This window comes from Adiantum capillus-veneris, chromosome 8 (assembly GCF_014529385.1).
Source record: "Adiantum capillus-veneris isolate H3 chromosome 8, ASM1452938v2, whole genome shotgun sequence".
NCBI lineage: Eukaryota > Viridiplantae > Streptophyta > Polypodiopsida > Polypodiales > Pteridaceae > Adiantum > Adiantum capillus-veneris.
Genome location: NC_140938.1, coordinates 158880163 through 158896855, shown reverse-complemented (window position 1 = coordinate 158896855; position 16693 = coordinate 158880163).

Sequence of the window (16693 nt, the reverse complement as noted above, 5' to 3'; positions counted from 1 at the left end):
ACATCAATCAGACATTGTTACTGCTTTCTTGAATGGTGACATATTTGAGGAAGTTTATGTAACGCAGCCTCGCGGTTTTGTCATAAAAGGACAAAAGGACAAAGTGTGCAGATGTAAGAAGGATTTGTATGGGTTGCAACAATCTCCTCGTGCTTGGTATGAGAAAGCTGACACTCCTTTGGTTAAACGAGGCTTTCGTAACAGTCCAACAGAAAGCACATTGTATGTAAAGCGTGAGGGTGATGTACTTCTCATTGTGGTTCTTTATGTTGATGATTTGTTGATCACTGGACCAAATGAGAGACATATTACTGAATTTAAGGCTTATTTGAATGCTACTTTCAAGAGGAAAGATTTGGGGCTGTTGCATCATTACTTGGGTATACAGTTTAAGCAATGTGATGGCGGTATTTCCTTGTGTCAGAAAAGTTACATAGAGACATTGCTATGTAAGTTTGGACTTGAGGATTGCAAACCTATTGCCACTCCCATGGAAACAGGTTTGAAGTTGAGTCTACATGATGCTGGGGATCCTGCTTATGTCACTCTTTATCAAATTGTTGTTGGCTACCTCATTTATGTATGCAACACGAGGCCGGATATTCAGTTTGCAGTCTCACAGGTCAATAGATTTATGCATAGCCCAGGTTCTGAGCATTGGCAGGCTGTCAAGAGGAATTTTCACTACCTTAGTGGCACTTTACACCTTGGCTTGTTTTATCGCAAGGGGGGATCATTGCCGCTAGACTTACATGCTTTTGCGGACTCAGATTGGGCTGGTTGTTTTGACACGGAAGTGTCCACAAGTGGCTTTTGTTTCATGCTTGGCAGTTCATGTATATCATGGTTGAGCAAGAAGCAACCTACTGTGGCCACTTCGAGTTGTGAGGCTGAGTACAGGGCAGTCTTCACAGCTATGGTTGAGTGTGTATGGCTCAGACGCCTTATGGATGATTTGGGTGTTGGACAGGACACTGCCAACATTATCTACACTGACAATCAAAGCGCATTGCAAGTTGTGAGGAACCCAGTTTTTCATGCTCGCACAAAGCACATTGAGGTGCATTACCACTATGTCAGGGAGAGGCTCTCAGGAGGAGAGATCAACTTGGCTTATGTGCCAACATAGGACAACTTTGCATATCTTTTCACAAAGGGATTGTCTCGTGAGAAGCTTGAAGCTTTCCGCAAAGCTTTGGGCTTACTCCCCTTTGTGGACTGATCATGTCCTCAGGGCATGACACTTCCTTTTACTCATGTGCCAGCTCTCGTTCACCGCATCACTCCAGGGGGGATTTGTTACCATATATACGTGGTAGTGATGTGTGTGAACACACTAGGACCGCCGAGGCATTTTTTCCCTCTTTAGGAGGTTTTTTCCCCCGTGCATTGTATATACGCCCATCACTCTAGGGCTATCAATCTTTCCATTGCACACTAAGTAACACACTCTCTATTGTGTGCCTTGAGCTTCCTTCGTCTTCTCCAAGTTGTGTGTGTTTCTCTGCAACCCTAATTCCAACATTTCCAAGTGCAAAAAGACATGAGGTTCTTGTCTAACTGAAAATCTAGCTTTACTTCTCTTGACAGCTTTTCTTCGTTCTCACCAACAATGTTGCACTTGATCGTCTTAGGATTTGTGTCTGAATTGACTTCTTTTGCTATGAGAGCGTCCTTTAGTTGAGCTTTATCTTCATTTTCTTTGCTTTGACCACCTGCTTCAGTCAATGTTGACTCCATTGATTGTGATATTGTACCTTTTTGCAATTGCTGAGCATTGTCCTCGTGCATCTGGGTAACTCTTGATCTTAAAAGATCCACTGTACTGTCTGGCAGAATCTGTCTCTTTGGAGGAGATTTTGGTGGTGACCTTTGTGTAGCTTTCTGGAATTTTAGCTCCCATTGAATTTGACTTTTCTATCACCTGTTCTGGCAGCTTGAGGCTTTGCATCATCTTCAGATAGTCTTTGACTTCAGTCTTACCATCCATAGGGGTTTGTACAAGGTCATGATCTTGGTGATAATCGTTACCATGTGTGCATGTTGATATGAATATGTGAGCTTGGTCACATGTAACTATTTGAACACTATTGGATTTGTTGGATTTTGACTTTGACTTGTGGAGATCATTTGAAACTTCTATCCTTGATGATCTTCATATTAGTATTTGTCTGTAGATTTTGTTGGAATCTGTTTCGCTTGGAGACTTCCAACAACCATATGATCTTTCAATAGTTTTTGTCTTGAAGGGGTATGTTGGCTAGAAGCCCTAAGGCTTCTAACTTGTGTAGCATTTTCGGGTACATGAGCTAAGCTTGATGGATTTGCAGCTCTATAAAAACTATCTCTTAGCAGATCTCGATGTTGATCAGCAGAATTAGTCCTGCTCGAGTTCGATAAGACTGCTTTTGCTAAAGTATTTTGGCGGTTGATTTTTCTTAGTCTCACAAGAGTTGATGAACTCTAGGTCAAAAGTGTCAGAATTGATGAAAATTTGGGCTTTGAATAGCCTAATCTATAATCTAGAAACTGAGTGAACAGGTACTAATTTGGACCCAATGGAACCCAAACTTGACTAGTGGCCTTATATTATGTTGTTCTAACACTGTACAAGCTCAAAAGTCCAAAATTCTCTGTCTGGGTCCCAATAGTAAATAATCGTGATTATTTACTTCTGAGATTTTTTTGCAACTTTTTGCCAAAATGTTGATACAGACTGGTTAAGCAAATCAAGACCCCTAGCCAAGTTTGGATAATCCCTGGTCAATTTGACAATAGTTTTCTGTTCGCAGACTGACTTTACAAATCTGGCCACAATTTTCACTTTAATGATCCAAATCTTACCAAATTTGATTTGTGTGCTCAATATAACATGATAAAATTGGTGGTATGCTTAGTTGGTCAAAAAAGTTAGAAAATATGACAAAAGTAAATAATCGCGATTATTTACTTCTATTTTTTTTTTGCATCTTTTGGTCATCTAAGCATATAAACTTGTTTAACACTTCAATCTAAGCCTCTCAATTAAGTTTCACTGAATTTGGACAAGATTTACTAAGTCAAACTCAATTTCTTGACAATTAGTATGGATTTTAATTTTTTCAAGTTTTTGGCTTGTTTTGCGATGTAAGCTTCACCAAAATTGATTTGTGTGGTCTACTTGATATGATTGACCTTGTGGTATTATCAAATATGCAAGATTTTCAATTTTTGAAGTAGATGTAAATAATCGTGATTATTTACTCCTGCTATGTTTTTGCAAGTTTTTGTCCCAATCTTGACACAGATCTGTTAAGTATCTCAACTTAAGCTCCCTAGCCAAGTATTATCAAGTTTGGACAATTTTCGTTCAAATGGTCATCAATTTTGTGTCCGCAAACTCACTTTGCAAATTTTGTCACAATTTTCAATCCAATGATTAAAAAATTTGGTTTGTGGGCTTATTACAACATGTTAAAGCTAGTGGTATGCTAACTTGGTAAAAAAAGTTGAAAAATGGGACAGATGTAAATAATCACGATTATTTACTTCTGGCAAATTTTTGCATCTTTTTGGTCAACTGAGCATATACACATGTCTATCACGTCAATATAATCCTATGAAGCAAGTTTCATTGAGTTTGAATGAAATTTTCCCAGTTCAGTACAGACTTTAGTTTTACCCAGTTTTTGATCAATTTGGTGATCCAAACTCTACGGTCCTTTACAAAAGTTGTTTGTACATATGCAATGAGTGATTGGTATCAACCTTGGTCAGTTTTGAGCTGAAAGTAAATAATCGTGATTATTTACTTTAAGTCCAAAATGAACTTTTTTTTGCACTTTTTCAATGGACAGTCTTTTCATGAGTTATTTTAAGCCTATGAATCAAGTCAAAACTTAATTTGGCCCAAAATGTCAAGAAAAAATAAATAATCTGAGTTTTTGTAAACTCTTGAAATTTTTATCTCAATGTGTCCTTGAGCTTACCCACTGGTTCATACAACTTTTAAGCTTACTCTCCAGCCGGATTGAGTGGTTTAGAGTCTTTTCGTGCTATTTCTAGCCGTAGACGTGAAAATCTACAACTTCAAATAAGAACTCACAATTGATTCTTTCGGAGAGAGCAATATTCTGAAATCCACCTCGAATCCTACTTACCCTACTCCTAGGTTTTAATGCAATGGGGTTGTGGAAAGTGTCCACAAACACTCGTTTTCTTGTTTTTTACGGTTTTCAGAGCCTTGATCTTCAGATTTGTCTCGCCTTTCAATCATTTTCCAAATCCTAATCTAAATCTAAAATCCTACAATCCTAAAGGCACTCAACAAGTACAATTACTTCCAAGGTACCTCTACACAGCAAAACACGACAATCGTAAGCTATGCGGTTTCTAAAAGAAAATTTAATTTTAGGTGAATCTAGAGGAACTTACTGGACAAAAACACAAGATGGTCATGTTTTCCCTAGTTTAGGTCTATTCATCCTCAGCAGTGGTGCCAAATGTGGGACGGTTGTTTAGCCTCACTATCCTATCTTATTGTAGTTTTAGCAAGAACCACGATTACATTGTCAATCCATGGGACGACGCTGACTCGACTAGTGCATAGAGGCTACAAGAGGTTGTCAATCTCTTGGAAAACAACAAACAACTCACATCTAACTCAAGCTACACTCAAGTGACTCAAATCACCAAAAGCCAATCGTTCATTGGCAAACAAATCACACCCGTTATGGCATCAAATGACATCCAAACGTAACAAAACTTCTAGGACAAGTTTATAAGACCTAAGAAAACATGCTTATGGTCTCAAGTCGCACTTTAAGTCAATTGCCAAAATCATGATTATTAATAGAAGTGGATTTTTGACCTAGTCATTTTCGACCCAGAATGCACCTAAATGCTTAGAAATGATGCCCTAATACCCCGCCTATGCTTAGTTTTTTATTTTGAAGTGTAAATTTATACTTATGATGAAATTAGGCTGCGGGTCGACAACGCCAAAAGCTGCAAAATACCATGAAGTGTTTATGTCAATGCGTAGAGCTCTTACCTGCGGTTGCAATGCAATAGACGCGAGTAGAATGTGACAACCAGGGAGGGAGTAGGAAGCGCAAGAAGGAGAGAAGTGAGCGCCGTTGTGAGCGGGATGAAAACACACACAGCGCCTCTATAACGACCCGACACACACTCTTGGGAAGATACACACACACACTATGGGGCACCACTCGGCTTACACAACACACCTGGCCGAGACAGGGAACACACCTCTGGAGTGAGAGGAGAGAGACTATCCACTTGCCCACTCCACACACACACACACACACACACACACACACACACACACACCCAAAAAACTCAGCTCAAAAGAGGATAATTTCTGATGTTTAGATACAAATGAGCTTGGGCCAACACCAATGGGGCAAACAGCTCACACAATATGGGTAAAAGATACCAGATAGAATCACAAACTAGAGCAGAAACTTCGCTCAACTTACACAGAAAAACAGCAGGAAAAGAGTGAGGAATTTGGCAAAATGGACAGCGCCATCGCGTCCGAAACGGCCCAAAACCCCAGTCTACAATGTCAAAGTGCTCAAAGCCGACCTCGGATGAGCAGTTTACGGCCAAAACAGGCTCCAAAAACCCCAGAAAACACACCTGCGGCTGTTCCTCCTCTCTTCTCCACGTTTTTTCTGGTCTTCTCTCAGTTTTTTCAGTTCCCACACTTAGCTTTATTACTTGGGCACCCTTGGCCTTTTAGATGACCTCAAACGGACCCCGAACAGGCCAAAAACTGACCTCGCAGTGCATAGTTGTCACCTTTTTGCATCATTTGCACACCTGGCACTTAGCTTTTTTCCAATAATGCATCTCGCCACCACATGAAGTGGCCCCAAAAAGTGGTCCTAATGATGACCTTTCTGCATAACTCTCACAAGAAAACACCCACGTTGTGTCCGTCCTCATCCGCGTGCAAATATTGACCTCGTTCGCCCTCCTGACGCCACTAGATGCCATCTGACGTACCTACTGACCTTACGTCGTCGGCCCGCAGATAGCTTCCTCAAGAAGTTTTACGCGCTACCAACTCCTCCTTATTGTAGAAAAAACACACTAGTATTGATAATAGTGAAAATCGCTGCACTATATACATGCTGTCCTACCTGTACACATGTGGGCCCCACATAACCACCTGGCTCTGGAAAATGGGCAATCCTTTATTCCATGCACAATGCATGTGTATGTACATATGCGCAATTCCTTGCTCCAAAAAACTCCTGACATAATTTGCCCACCCCCTAGCCTGCTAGATCATTCATGATCAGCAGCAGCAAAGAGAGATATGAGACTCGCCGCATTACAGGTCTCCTCATCCCTCACAGACATCACTCGCTCTTCAGAAAACTCATCTTGCTCCACCATCATCAACCTGGCATGATACAACTTAAGACGCAATCCATTTACCCTTGACGTATGTAAAATCCCATCCAGGTTAGCCAACTGATATGTACCATTCGGGAAACACTCCACTACCTTGAAAGGGCCTTCCCACTTAATTTGAAACTTCTTTTGGAAGGTGTTGTCCAGTTTGCTGTTGTAGCGCAAAACCAAGTCATGTTTCTTGATACCCTTACTTTTAACCTTTTCATTTATCTTTGCCAAAGCCTTATCCTGCATCTGCCCATAATGCTCCAATGCGCTCATCCTATCCAACTGGACCTCTTGTCATTGCAAGAGCCTCTCTTTGAATGCATCACTAGGCGACCCAAGCAACTTCTCTAACATCTTGACCGCAGGCAACTCTACCTCCAAAGACAATAGTGCTTCCTTTCCATACACCAAATGAAATGGAGTAAACCCTGTACCTGTCTTCACCGAAGTACGGTAAGCCCATAATTCACTAGGCAATTCCAAATCCCAATTCTTTCCTTGGTGCTCTGTCACTTTAGAAAGAATTTGTACCAAATCACCATTGAATCTTTCATTTAAGCCATTACACTGCGGGTAATAAGGAGTGGTATGCTGGTGCCTACTCTTCATCTTTGTGCATAAGAAGTCTAGCAGTTTAGCTCTAAATCCTGGCCCCTTATCTGAAAGTAGCTCTAATGGCACCCCAAACATGCAACATATTTCATCATACACAAATTTTGCCACATCCTTTGCAGTGATTTGTTTTACTGCTATAGCCTCTGCCCATCTAGAGAGATAGTCCACTGCCGTCAAGATATAGCTTTTGCCCCTGCTTGTGATAGGTAACGGGCCTATTGCATCAATCCCCCACTTTTCAAACACATCAAACGCCATAATGGTTTTTCGTAGCTCTGGCTTCAACACTCTCTTCCCAAATGCTTGACACCTATTGCAAGACCTACACCAATGGTGAACATCCTTGTGCAAACTAGGCCATACATACCCCTCTTGCAAAATCTTATGCAAGGTGATCTTTAGAGCAAAATGGCCACCACATGCGCCTTCATGATTCTCTTCCAACACTCTGTAAAGCTCCTCCCGCCAAGGTACACGTCTCAACACGAGATCAGTCCCTTTCATGTATAAGACATCACCAATCAATTTGTACCTGTATGCTCTACGCACAAAGCCATACTTCTTAGACTTCTGAATCTCCTTTGGAATGATTCCTGTTAGCAAAAACTCCTCTTCTTGAGCCAAACTTTCCCGGCCATGATAAAGAGGTAAATTGGTCCTCAACACGAATAGCTCCCCAATCATGCCTTGAGCTGCTTCATGTGCCTCTCCATTTAGAGCACGTTCAATGTGTCTGATGCTCCATGCTTCGAACTTTTTTAACAGGCCTTTAATTCTGAAGCACATTTCCTTCAATGAGGTGTTCTTGCTCTTCCACACACCCAGCACTTGCTTCACCACTAACAAGGCATTACCTTTTATGCTCAACCTTCGAACCCCATGCTTCAAACAAATGTGTAATCCGGCTTCCAATGTAGCATATTCAACCTCATTGTTACTATGCGCATCTAATTTGAACCCTCTCTTGCATACTAGCTTCCCCTCTGGATCATAAAGTGCTATACCCCCTGAAGCTGCATCGTGGCTCTTTCTGTATGAGCCATCAAAGAACAACACATGTGCATTGCTGATCTGTGGAACTTCTTCAACTACCTTTCTCACCACCTCTTCCTTAACAATTAGGGGATTCTCCTTGTAGGTCAACAAATCAGCTAGGGTAGCCCTTGTACTATCTTCCACTAGAAAAGAGAACTCAAACTCTTGCAGCTCAATTACCCATTTCTTCACCATATTTGACATGTTAATACCATTAATTAACTGTGGCAAAAAGGCATAACTCGTCAAGAAAACAAAAGGCCGTGGTAGCAAGTAATGACGAAATCGTCGACAAGCAAATATTACACTGGCCATCACTAGCTCTACTTCCGATAACTTTCTCTCCGCTACCAACTTCACTCGGCTTGCACAATACATTGGCCTCATATAATGGCTGCCCTTCCCCTTTTGCAATAGCATGGCTCCAATGGCATCATCCCCTACTGATGGATTTACATAAAAAACTTTCTCCCAATCAGGAGCCTGCATGGCTGACAAACCCCCTAACACCTCTTTTTCACCTCTTGAAACACTTCTTCACACTTGTCATCCCATTGCAATGGATCATGCTTTGCCACTTGCTGTAATGGATAAAGAAGCTGCGAAGACAATGGAATAAACCGTGCCATGTACTTCACTTTGTGTATAAAGGTTGCCAATTGCTTCGTACTCATAGGTGATGGAAGAAGAATAATAGACTTCACCTTATCTGGATCAGCCTCAATGCCATTTTCTGACACCATATGGCCCAATAACTTCACCCTTGGCTGTGCTAGATGACATTTCTTTGGATTTAGTTGTCCTCCACATTCATCATATCGAGCCAATACCATCTGCAGCTTCTCATGGTGATCAGCGCTACTGCTATAGACACAGAAGTCATCCATAAAAGCTTTAACACAACTACCAATGAATGGTTCCAACACCCAATTCGGTCTCTCTTGATAGAAGGAAGGTCCATTTGACAACCCAAATGGCAATACTGTGTAGCAATAGCAGCCCCATGGCGTAATAAAAGTTGTCTTTGTGCGGTCTTTAAGAGCAATCTTCAATTGAAAATAGCCTGAAAAACCATCACACACACCGTACCTCTCATAACCTGCCACTGAATCCAAGATCTGATCGATGAATGGAAGAGGATATGGGTTCTTCTTAGTGGCTGCGTTTAAGGGTTTAAAATCCACACAAATTCTCCACTTCCCATCCTTCTTTGGACTGACTACAACTGGACTCACCCATTCTGTGGTCTCCACTGGAACTATGAACCCCGCCTTCGATAACTTGTCCACCTCTTCTCGCAAGGCTTCCATTTGCTCTTGACGCATCCTTCTTAGCCTTTGCCGCACTGGCTTAGCACCTTCTTTCAGCTCTATATGCATCTCTTCACCATTGAACCCCCTGATCTCTTCATATGAAGTAATGAACAAATCAGGAAAACTAGCCAACATATGCAAACATATATCCTTCTCCATAGCTGAGAGGTCTCCACTAATCATTTGCGTCATTAATTCCTGCTTCTTTGACAACTCAACTTTGGTTTGCATCAGCCCTTCAATCACTTCATAAGGCCCTTCACTTTCATCTTCAACCTCATTCGCAAATGCAACTAAACCAAACTCCTGTATTTCTTTGTCCATCAAAAGAAATGCAACATCAGCATCCTCATCACTGCTGGTAGTGCTATCACTATCCTCATCTGTCACCGTGGAAGAGTCTTCATCACTAGAATCATCCTCATCTTCATAAAGCTCCTCTAATCGTTTCCTTGTGTCCATATTATAAAGCTTCTTGGTACCTGTCTTTCCATAGAGGCTAATCGTACCATGTCGCCAATCTTGAACAGCTCCCACTGCACGTAACCATGGTCTACCCAGGATAATAGGATATGCTCCCAACCCTGCTGGTATCACATGAAAATCAACCACTGCCTTTGCATCATATGCCTCCACTTCTAAGATCTTTACAACACCCAAGCATTTTACTTTTTGATGGTTTGCCAATCTGATCCGAAAACCTGACACCCCAGCCACTGTGAGACCCATCTTCTCAACGCATGAGTATTTGAGCTCCGCCATCCACATAACCTTGTCCCAAATTTTTCCTTTTATGCCACACATCTACTATTGGACAAATGTCTGGTAGCTCATCCATTGCCAACACCTTTACTGAACCTCTCTCTGGCTCTTTCTCCATTGGGTTAACCATCCTCTTCCACTGTCGCTTTAGCTTAGGCACCATCTCTATAAGCTGCCCAAAAGTAACATCTGCCTTCCTGCTCGTCAGATCCTCCCTCAAGTCATAGCTTAATTGCCCATCCCCTATTGGAAAATCTGAAACATGAAACTTTCGATGAGCTCTCCTTTTCCTCTTGGCCTTGACATCCTCGCCTTCATGGCTCTTTCCTTTCTTCTTACTAGGACCTGGGGCACTTCTTCCTTCCTTATCCTCTGTGGTCCTCTTCCCAATAGGCATCACTAATGTATCCTCTAGCTTTGATGCCTTCTCCAAGGTGACTACACTTAGCACTTTGGTCTTTCCCTTTTTCTCTTGGGTCAGTCCACTGGTTCCTTCATCTCCCTTAATTTCGATGCCATAATCATTTGACCTAGTTAGCACCTGTCTTGGCAATGGATACATGTCTCCCCCCATCCTTGGTGGCTTATCACATTGCGGGCTGATGTGGCCCAACTCTCCGCAATTATAACATGTGGGCGTCTGCCTCCAAAACCTACTATTACTTTGTCCAGCACCATTCCTAGGTCTTTCTTCACCTCCTGGCTGATTTGCAAACCGCCCTCGACCTCGATTATTTCCCACTTGACCTAGCATGTTTAGGCTGAGATTCTTCATCAAATCAACCACTTGCCTCATGTCTTGCCTTAGGCCATCATCTTGCACTGCTGTAGTGACCACTGCTGGCATAACCTGAGTAGTAACAAGAACCATTGGTTCATGATGAACCCCTGACATACGACCTTGTAAAGAGTCCATAGGCTGAAATTCAGACCTCATTGGCAAAGACTCCACCCCTAATTGGCTCATTTTCCTCAGCTTCCACTCTTTGTTCCTTGCTACCTCTAGTGCATCCTCATATGTCCTAGGCTTCTTTAGCTCCACTCTCCAACGTATATTCTCCCAAAGACCAGCCAAAAACCTGTCCTTCTTCATCATGTCAGGCGTGGGTACCTGTGGTGCTAAAGCCTTGCACATTCGCTCCCATGCCAATGAAAACTTACGTATGTACGCATCTACTGGCTCACCTTCCTTTTGCACCAAACCTTGTACTTCTTGCCACACTTTGTCAGGATCTTCTATCTTCACAAACTCCACTTCCAACCCATGTCGTAGATTGTCCCAACTCAACCTTACAGGTGGATCAGCCACACGCAACTCCTCTTCAAATGCTTTAGACCAAACTCGTCCATCACTCTTCAAACAAATTTGGAGAAGGCGTAACATTTGCATAGGGTCATGAATCTGGTTGCTAATGCAGGCAACCTCCATCTTTTCCAGAAAGTCCTCCACATCTTCATCACTTCTTCCATGAAACTCCGGATAAGAGAAAGCCATGGCTAGAGGACCCCTTCAAACACACGTGCAAGAAACCAAAACTTTTCCCTACCCAATCCCCAGAAACTTGAATGGAGCTCAGCTTTAGATGAGAACAAACACATGCACATCAAATGAGTTTTCATAGTTGATCATCGGAATTACAACAGGCAAAGGACATTCCAGGATCTCTCTCAATCTTCTTGGCCCAAACATAAAGACTATGCGCTGCTAGAAAAAGATCTTCCTGGACACATGAACATTAATCTGAATTCTTTGAGTTAAATGAAAAGGAGTGAACTGAGGGCCATTTTGATCATCCATTAAAGCCAACCATGAAGCTCCCAAGAAAGCACACCTGTCTTATCCTCTGATTTTGCCAAAATTTCAGCAGTATAACAGCATAAAATGGCTCAAAAGACCAAAAGACCAGCCATCATAACTTGGAAAAATTTTGACAAAGTTTCCCCAGAAGTAGAGCAATGAGAACCCAAAATATAGACTGTATCTGTATGCATAAACTGCCAACAATAGAACTCGAGCATCAAATAGGAATCACTAATACATAGCCTATGGCGAGGTCACGAAAAGGGTGCTCCAGCTACCTGTATCACCGAAAGGATCTCCACATTTGAGAATCCCCCAGCTCAATAAAAACCTCACGCTATCGACCCTCACACGAAGGCTAATGCAAATCGCATATAGTCAAGTCTCGAAAATGACTATCTTCCAGACCAAGTCTCAGAAATAGCTGGGACTGCCAAATACAACCAAGTATGGCTCCACAAATGCATACAATGGCAGTTTCCACAAGTAACGTACAATCCAGCAGACAATGCGCTCAAATAGGCGCCAAGTGATGCATTCCCACAACAACTGCAAGTGACATCACTGCTAGTATATCACTGTACTCCAGCTACCTGTACCTGTGTGAATCACCTGTACCTGTACCTGTCCCTGTAACCTGTAACCTGTAATCTGCAACCTGTAATCCCGAAGCTCGAAGCAGAAGGTACTCGAAGAAGATCCTCCGTGGGGGCGCCAAAAGAATGTGAGTGGGATGAAAACACACACAGCGCCTCTATAACGACCCGACACACACTCTTGGGAAGATACACACACACACACTATGGGGCACCACTCGGCTTACACAACACACCTGGCCGAGACAGGGAACACACCTCTGGAGTGAGAGGAGAGAGACTATCCACTTGCCCACTCCACACACACACACACACACACACACACCCAAAAAACTCAACTCAAAAGAGGATAATTTCTGATGTTTAGATACAAATGAGCTTGGGCCAACACCAATGGGGCAAACAGCTCACACAATATGGGTAAAAGATACCAGATACAATCACAAACTAGAGCAGAAACTTCGCTCATAGGAGAAACTTACACAGAAAAACAGCAGGAAAAGAGTGAGGAATTTGGCAAAATGGACAGCGCCATCGCGTCCGGAACGGCCCAAAACCCCAGTCTATAATGTCAAAGTGCTCAAAGCCAACCTCGGATGAGCAGTTTACGGCCAAAACAGGCTCCAAAAACCCCAGAAAACACACCTGCGGCTGTTCCTCCTCTCTTCTCCACGTTTTTTCTGGTCTTCTCTCAGTTTTTTCAGTTCCCACACTTAGCTTTATTACTTGGGCACCCTTGGCCTTTTAGATGACCTCAAACGGACCCCGAACAGGCCAAAAACTGACCTCGCAGTGCATAGTTGTCACCTTTTTGCATCATTTGCACACCTGGCACTTAGCTTTTTTCCAATAATGCATCTCACCACCACATGAAGTGGCCCCAAAAAGTGGTCCTAATGATGACCTTTCTGCATAACTCTCACAAGAAAACACCCACGTTGTGTCCGTCCTCATCCGCGTGCAAATATTGACCTCGTTCGCTCTCCTAACGCCACTAGATGCCATCTGATGCACCTGCTGACCTTACGTCGTCGGCCCGCAGATAGCTTCCTCAAGAAGTTTTACACGCTAACAACTCCTCCTTATTGTAGAAAAAACACACTAGTATTGATAATAGTGAAAATCGCTGCACTATGTACATGCTGTCCTACCTGTACACATGTGGGCCCCACATAACCACCTGGCTCTGGAAAATGGGCAATCCTTTATTCCATGCACCATGCATGTGTATGTACATATGCGCAATTCCTTGCTCCAAAAAACTCCTGACACCGTTAGCTCACATTGTGTTTCATTATCCAAAAACTTAATCATAAACTTTACAAAGTTGGCTTTTACACCTTAGCCAAGGTCTAAAATGTGTAATGTCCAGCACCTAAATGCTGAGCAATGATGCCCTAATACCCCGTCTATGCTTAGTTTTCTATTTTGAAGTGTAAATTTATACTTATGATGAAATTAGGCTGCGGGTTGACGACGCCAAAAGCTGCAAAATACCATGAAGTGTTTACGTCAATGCGTAGAGCTCTTACCTGCGGTTGCAATGCAACAGACACGACTAGAATGTGACAACCAGGGAGGGAGTAGGAAGCGCAAGAAGAAGAGAAGTGAGTGCCGTTAGCTCGCACTGTGTTTCATTATCCAAAAACTTAATCATAAACTTTACAAAGTTGGCTTTTATACCTTAGCCAAGGTCTAAAATGTGTAATGTCCGGCACCTAAATGCTTAGCAATGATGCCCTAATACCCCACCTATGCTTAGTTTTTTATTTTGAAGTGTAAATTTATACTTATGATGAAATTAGGTTGCGGGTCAACGACGCCAAAAGCTGCAAAATACCATGAAGTGTTTACGTCAATGCGTAGAGCTCTTACCTGCAGTTGCAATGCAATAGACGCGACTAGAATGTGACAACCAGGGAAGGAGTAGGAAGCACAAGAAGGAGAGAAGTGAGAGCCGTTACCTCACACTGTGTTTCATTATCCAAAAACTTAATCATAAACTTTACAAAGTTGGCCTTTATACCTTAGCCAAGGTCTAAAATGTGTAATGTCTGGCACCCAAGACCTTTGAGGCTTCACACTTATTATATCTACATCCCAGGTACACTAAGTGACCTATGCTTTACAACTTAGAACTCCCATTAAGCCCATAACACATTCAAATATTACAATGGCTTGAAATAAATCGGAAATTTACAATACATGACCATTTTGGAAAAATATGGAAAATGTGTAACTCCAATCTTTACTGCTTCTTTGTATTCATCCTCTATGTGCATCCGTATGTCTTCGGTCTTTAGCACCTTCTGTTAATTGATGTTGACTCAATTAAAATCAATCACTTCAGGTAAGGACATTTTATAGGGTCGTTTTGACACAGGTACACTTCCTAGAAGAACATCAATTTCATGATCTATATTCCTTTTTGGTGGTAGCTCAGTGAGTTCCTCAGAAAATACATCGGCAAACTCACTTAGCCCAGGGTTTTTAGTTTTTGCTTTCTCAGGATCCACTTTGTTAAGCTTTAGTAAATAGATTTATTGTCTTGATTTTCTATGGGCTTTTAGGAGTCAACTAGCTTTAACTAACTAAACCTTTGGAGTTCTCCTCTTTCCTTGGATTAGGGTTTCTTCCCTAGTTTTATCCCTAAAAATTACTTTTCTTTTTTAATACAAGATGCTGGCTTTTTTTGCTACTAACCAATCCATTCCCAATATTCCATCGTATATCCCAACTGGTAAGGTTCTAAACAATGTAGAAGTGGGTCTTCCCGTAATTCAAAATCTAGGATTTCCAACGTATGTCTAGATATAACTGATTTCCCATTTCCCATTTCAACTATCATAGGATTGGTTGGATTCTGGGATAGCCATAACTTTTTGTAGGCATTTAGGAGACAAAAATGAATGCGTGCTTCCGCAATCGATGAGCAATGAGAAAGATTCACCTTGGTGGTTGGCCGGTGTTTGAATAACTGCAAACTGTTCCTGAGCCTGAGGATTGTCAACAGCAGCATGGAGGGTTGCTCTATCCATTTCTTCCTCTAGTATGGGCTCTATTCTTACTGCATGAGCACGCCCTCAAACAGGTCTTTCTCTGCCATAAGCTCTAGCAGCTTGACCACGGCCTCTTCCACATCCGTATGCACGTCCTCTAGTTCTTCCTCCCTGATGATTCCCACCAAGTCTAGTTTCAGCTGCGGCATTACATTCTAGGCAAGGACACTGTCGACTGCAATGCCCTAGTTCATTGCACTCCAAACAACGGAGCTCTCTTTATCCTTGGTTTATTGCAGGTGCTACATAACCTTGGGGTCTTCTCCCTTGGAATCTGGCTGGAGTAATTCTTCTCTAGGTCTCACTAGAATTGGTTGGCTGAAATCTCCTCTTCTTGGACAAGGGCTTAGCACGCAACAGTGCATCCTGCAATGATGTAGGCTGCATGGCTTCAAGATGAGCATCCAAAGGTGCATTTAACCCTTGGCAGAACCGGGGCACTTGTTGCTCATTCGTCAAAACCGGTCCATAACTCCTCAATGTAACAAACTTGGAGAAATACTCCTTCAGGGTCAGCTCATTTTTCTTTAAATCAAAGAACTTTTTCATCTTCAAAGATTGGTGACCAGGGGGCAGATATCTTCCTCTGACTTCCTGTTTGATTTCATCTCAAGACTGGGAAGCTTTTGCAACACCCTTGTCACGGGAGTGCTCGTTCCACCATAACTTTGCTTCTCCAATCAACCGAAACATTCTCAGCATGGATGGATTTGCTTGTGTCATCTTAGCAGGAGTAAAATAGTCATCCATGGATTTCTATCCATGCCTCAACATCCTTTTCAACATTATCCCCTTCACCCTTGAAGGAAGGGGGCTGCATCTGCTTCAGAAGCAGCTTCTTCTCTTGTATTTCCATGTAGAGAGCCGCTTGGGCTTCCATTTGTCCTTGGTTCTGGTACACAAGATAGAAGTCAAGTCTATTTTCAACGGGTTATCCATTAATCACTTTTGAAAATTGACCATCAATGACGTAATTTTTTTACTAGAGCTTGATTCATCATTTCACATGCATCAACAAGCTTGCAACTCGTAGCATTAGTCGCACCAACGACTATCTTAAAACATACAGGGATCACCAAATCCCAACAAGCTCATAAG